Genomic DNA, 6,254 nt, shown 5'->3' on the forward strand with positions numbered 1-6,254 from the left:
CTTGAGCGTAGCTGCAAGTGCGACCGCTCAGCACCAAGAGCAAAATCGCACGAACACCATGGTCCGGCCTTGCAACCGCTCAGCCCCTTGAGCATGGTTACAAAAGCGGTCGCTCAGCACCAAGAGCATAACCGCCCGAGGACCAGAAAAAAAAATTAAGGTAGGAGAAGAAACCCCCCTGAAGGGGAAAAAACTCATACCTGTGAAGGGAACCTCCCTCGGAAGGGAAGTACCCACCCAAGGAGGCGAACCTCCTGAGCGTTCTAATGAACTAAGGAGCTGACAGTTGTCACGGGAGAACTTCTAGGAGAAGGAAGACGCCCATGACGAAGTCGTAGAGGAGGCAGCAACGGCAGACTCCCCAGGACCCAACAGGACAGCTCTGCTTCGTAGGCACATTAGGCAAACGAAAAACTAGATAGTTAACTGTGAAAATAAAACAATTAGTTAACATTAATTACCCCGGGGGAACTCCGAAGAGGAACCCCCGCGGGAAAAGAATAAGAATTACACACAGGAATGCACCCTCCTCCCCCACTGCCACTCACGGGAAGGGGGGGAGGGAAGGCAGAGAACTGTAACAAAACAGAATTATAACAATTATAAATATGTAATTCAACTAAGAATGTTACTACTGTAATCGTAAGAAACGAATGAACCCCGAAGGGAAGCGTTCTACACCGAGGCTGAAAAGTTAACAAATGCAATTAGATTTAAATAAAAAAATAATTGAGACAAAATAAACGGAAGCAATTCAACCCGCAACGGGAAGGAAGCTACCGTAATACGTAGTAATAATAAAAGGGTGAACGAACTCAAGGAGAGAGAGAGAGACCGTAGTCAAACAAAACTCCCAAGTTCCCCACGCTGATATACAGTGAACCCTCGTTTATCGCGGTAGATAGGTTCCAGACCCGGCCGCGATAGGTGAAAATCCGCGAAGTAGTGACACCATATTTACCTATTTATTCAACATGTATATTCAGACTTTTAAAACCTTCCCTTGTATGTAGTACTGTTAACAAACTACCCTTTAATGTACAGAACACTTAATGCATGTACTACAGTACCCTAAACTAAAACAGGCACAAATATTAAAGGCGATTTTATATCATGCGTTTCCTAAACACGCTAAAAAGCACGATAAAAAATGGCAACCAATGTTTTGTTTACGTTTATCTCTGATCATAATGAAGAAACAAACTGGAGGTAGAGCTTTGCTTATTACCCAGACATATTTCCCATACTTTTCCCTTAGAACTACATCACATCTTCCTACTTTAGATATATATATATATATATATATATATATATATATATATATATATATATATATAATATGTATATGTGTGTGTGTGTATATATATATATATATATATATATATATATATATATATATATATATATATATATATATATATATATATATATATATATACAGTATATATATATATATATATATATATATATATATATATATATATATATATATATATATATATATATATATATATATATATATATATATATATATTATATGTATACACATATACATACCTACATATATACATACATACATATATACATAAATACATGCATACATATATATATATATATATATATATATATATATATATATATATATATATATATATATATATTACTGTATATATATGGGTTATGGAAAAAATCCGCGAAGTGGTGAATCCGCGATGGTCGAACCGCGAAGTAGCGAGGGTTCACTGTACCAAGTTCCCCGTAGGGAAGGAGGAACAGCGGAGAAACATATTAGTAAGTAGAGTCCAGCGAAGACGATTCCCTACGGCGCCCGCCAAAGGGAGACCGAAGGACCAAGGGAGAGATCGCGACCCATGAAAAGTCACCGTAGTGGCCTGAGACCACACGGAGAAGTTGTCGTACAATGAGTGAACTTCCTACACACACACACAGCACAAACACTGAAAAGAAAACTTACTGTCTTTCTATACTCAAATATATACATAAACATAAGAATGTTTACATATATATTAAGTATAAGAAAAGTAAGTAATTAGTAAGACAAAGCATTAATGGCTGCCGTGCGAGGGCGGAACAGATACGTCTGTTCACTGTCCGAGCCAAAAGTGAAGTGAAGCAGTTCACCGGTGTGTGAGGGGGGAGGGGTAGCTAGCTACCACTCCCCTACCCCCTGCTAACTAGCGCGGGGGTAATACACCCTCGTTAAAATCTAATGGCTCGTCATTTCAGCTACGCCGAAAGTAAACCCTATGTAAATAGCGTGGTTTGCATTTCGGTTACGGAACAAAAGAGCGTTTAGCAGGCGAACCTTCCTCTGATGAAGGTATACGTTCCAGGCTGCTCTAGTGACTGCAGCCAGGACGTTGACTTTGTTCTGAAGGAACCAATTTTCTCTTAAGAGGTCGTGAAACCTGATGCCAGGATTTCCTACTAACACGAACGTCATCGGAGGACGAGGAGAACTTAGTCTCGTCTCTCTTATGATAAGAACGATCGTGAGGAGCAACGTCTGCAACTCGTGAGGGAACGTCTGTTCGTGGTTTAACACCTATCGTTCCCTTTGGTCTTTTGACATTCCTTCTCCCAGGGGTTGGGGAGCTTGAAAGAGGTCTCGGACTGGGTGAACGGCAAGTACGAACAGACGAACCCTCCGCAACACTGAACACATTTTTAACATTTTTCGCACTAACACTTTCACTTTTTAAAAACTTCACATCGGACATAAGCTGGTTTCTATCCGTAGCCAGCGATTCGACCTTTGCACCAAGAGCATGAATAGCCTTCATCATGTCTTTAAGTGAAGGCTCGTTAGTAATAGTAGGGGGTTCTGAAATTACCACTACAGGGGTAGGAAAAGGTTCAGGGACATGGGAAGAGGAAAATTCTTGAGAACGAGAAGGGCTTCTTTTTACCCTATCTCTCTCTAGTTTACGAATATATTTTTTATACTCTAACCACTCATTATCTGACAAAATGACAAATGCATTGCATCGATCCCCTAAATGACAAATCTTACCTCTACAATTAATACAAATAGAGCGGGGATCGATGAAAGCCTTTGGAAGGCACCTGTTACAGTCTTCAGCACATTTCCTATATACAGGGGAAGGGTCAGCCATATTGGAATGTTCGAAGAGAGATAAAAAACAAAGCAAGGGTCAATAACAGTCAAATCAAAAAAGGGTTCAAGAACAGTCGAAAGAATAACCAACTCAGCGAAAGCCATAAACCACAAACAAGTACTTAACCAAACTGTAGAAAACTTGAGGTTAGCGCGAGCATGAATCAATGTTTATACCACAGCCGGCAGAGAAGAACTGAAGAGGTTTGGAATAGTTCTAGTATCCTGCCGAGTGGTAGCGCTAGTGTACACCCAGCAACCCAACCCCTCGATCGCCCGCGAGTTTTGAATTCGCTGCCGGACCGTCGGAGACGTTAGCTATATATATATCCACCGGCTAAGGTAAATGTTTAAAAAATGACAAATTCGTAGATAATTTGTATTTTTCCTAACCATACAAACCTTAGCTATTTAAATAGAGTATTACCTTTGGTGTAGCTGAATGACGAGCCATTAGATTTTTAACTTGGGTTAACTACCCCCTCACACACCGGTGAACTGATTCACTTCGCTTAGAATTAGGACTTCACGGGGGACAGGGATGGCGGGCAAGTATGATTAAATAGCTAAGGTTTGTATGATTAGGAAAAATACAAATTATCTACAAATTTGTCATTTGTTCCATAACCGTAAATACAAACCACGCTATATAAATAGGGTGACTTAACCCTTAGGTAGGGTGGTAAGTCCCAGCCTTACTGGCTTTGGCTTTGCCCGGGGACTCAGAATCCAAGTGTGTAGCACTCAAGATAAGGAGTCCCTGCACCTCGCAAATCCCTTGCTCTGCAAGGAACGTGCGGCCTACATAAGCTTGTGTGTGAAGGAATGAAGTGTGACTCGTCCTAGGAAGTTGACCTGGAATCCTTTAGATGGAATTCTAGGATAGGACGTTCCCAATACCACCTTGTCAGGGTATGGGGGACGCAACAGTATTATCTTAATACTAGGAACACAAGGAAGCATGGTTTACATGCAGTGGTTTGAGGTCAGCTGTGCAGAGAACCCAAGATGCTGCTTTTCCCAAGAGAGGGGAGGATGAAGAAAAGAGTAAGGGCCAGGCATACTTTTTCATTCATGCAGACTAAAAACAGGTAACAATGCCCTCAACCTTCTGCTACTTGTCCATTAAGGAGCCTGAGGTTTAGACCGGCTGTTGTGCAGCCACCACAAGGCCGATAGAGAACGTATCGAGCCTCCTGTGGGTCACGTCCTGCAGGCAGTGGGCTGTAAAGGTCGTTTGACGTTTCCAGACCCCAGCTTATAGAACCTGCGTCACTGAGTAGTTTCTCTTGAATGCCAGGCACATAGCGATGCCTCTGACATCGTGTGCTCTAGGGCGACGTGACGGAGGAGGGTCTGGATTCAGGGAATGGTGGATGACCCTGCGAATCCACGCTGAGATGGTGTTCTTAGTGACCCTCCTCTTCGTCCTTCCTGTGCTCACAAACAATGCTCGCACTCGAGGACGAGCTGCAGCTGTTCTTTTAAGATAGAACCCCAGACTCATTACTGGGCACAGTAGGAGATGGTCTGGGTCATCTGATACAGAACGGAGACTCGAAATCCGGAAGGAGTCGAACCGTGGGTCCGGAATCCCAGGATTTTGAGTCTTAGCCACAAACTCAGGGACGAACCCGAACATTACCTCCCCCCATCCCCTTGAATGGGCGACGTCGTACGAGAGACCATGAAGTACGCTGACTCGCTTGGCTGAGGCCAGAGCGAGCAGGAACACCGTCTTCCAAGTCAGGTGGCGATCAGAAGCCTGGCGTAATGGTTCAAAAGGAGGTCTCTTAATAGACCTGAGGACTCAAACCACGTTCCATGGAGGAGGTCTCACTTTCGACTGAGGGCAGGTAAGCTCGTAGCTTCGTATGAGTAGAGAAAGTTCCAGCGAGGAGGAAATGTCCATTCCTTTCAGCCTGAAGGCCAGGCTTAAGGCTGAGCGATAGCCTTTCACCGCCAAGACCGAAAGACGCATTTCATCCGGCAAATACACTAGAAACTCCGCTATTGCTGGAATAGTGGCATCGAGGGGAGAGATACCCCTTCCACAACAACAACCACAGAAGACTCTCCACTTCGCCTGGTAGACCCCTGCGGATGACTTGCGCAGGTATCGAGACATCCTTTCCGCAACTTGTTGCGAAAAGCCTCTCTCTGTGAGGAGATGCTGGATAGTCTCCAGGCGTGAAGCCGAAGCGATGCTACAGCTTTGTGAAAGATGTTGCAGTGTGGTTGCTTGAGTAGCTCGTGTCGTGGAGGAAGTTCTCTCGGGAGTTCCGTCAGGAGCTGCAGAAGGTCCGGGAACCACTCTGCATGATGCCATAGCGGAGCTATTAAGGTCATTGACAGGTTGACCGATAGTCTGGTCTTGTTGAGCACCCTTCTCATCAGACAAAACGGTGGGAAGGCGTAAACGTCTATGTTGTCCCACCGTTGTTAGAAGGCATCTTGCCAGAGTGCCTTGGGGTCCGGGACTGGGGAACAGTACAGCGGAAGCTTGAAGTTCAAGGCTGTCGTGAACAGGTCCACCATCGGGGAACCCCACAAAGTTAGGACTTTGCTGGCTACTAGATGATCCAAAGACCACTCGGTACTCACTATCTGCGATGCTCTGCTCAGACTGTCGGTGAGCACACTCCTCTTGCTCGGAATGAAGCGAGCCGATAGTGGAATCGAGTGGACTTCGGTCCATCTCAGTATCTCTACTGCAAGATGGGATAGCTGTTGTGAAAAGGTACCTCCCTGCTTGTTGATGTAAGCCACTACCGTGGTGTTGTCGCTCATCACCACCACAGAGTGACCCACCAGGATCTGTTGGAACTGTTGAAGTGCCAAATATACAGCCTTCATTTCTAGCAGATTTATGTGGAGGCACTTTTCTGATTCTGACCATAGGCCTGAGATCCTGTGGTTCAGAACGTGGGCCCCCACCCTTCTTTTGAAGCGTCCGAGAACAGCATCAAATCCGGGGGGAGGATGAGAAGATCCACTCCCTTTCGAAGATTTCCGTCCGTCACCCACCACTGAAGGTCCGTCCATTCCGCAGGACCCATAGGGACCAGAATGTCCGGGGAATCGCGGCCTTGATTCCCCCGGGACTTGAGCCGCC

Source organism: Palaemon carinicauda, chromosome 1 (assembly GCF_036898095.1).
Source record: "Palaemon carinicauda isolate YSFRI2023 chromosome 1, ASM3689809v2, whole genome shotgun sequence".
Taxonomy (NCBI): Eukaryota; Metazoa; Arthropoda; class Malacostraca; order Decapoda; family Palaemonidae; genus Palaemon; species Palaemon carinicauda.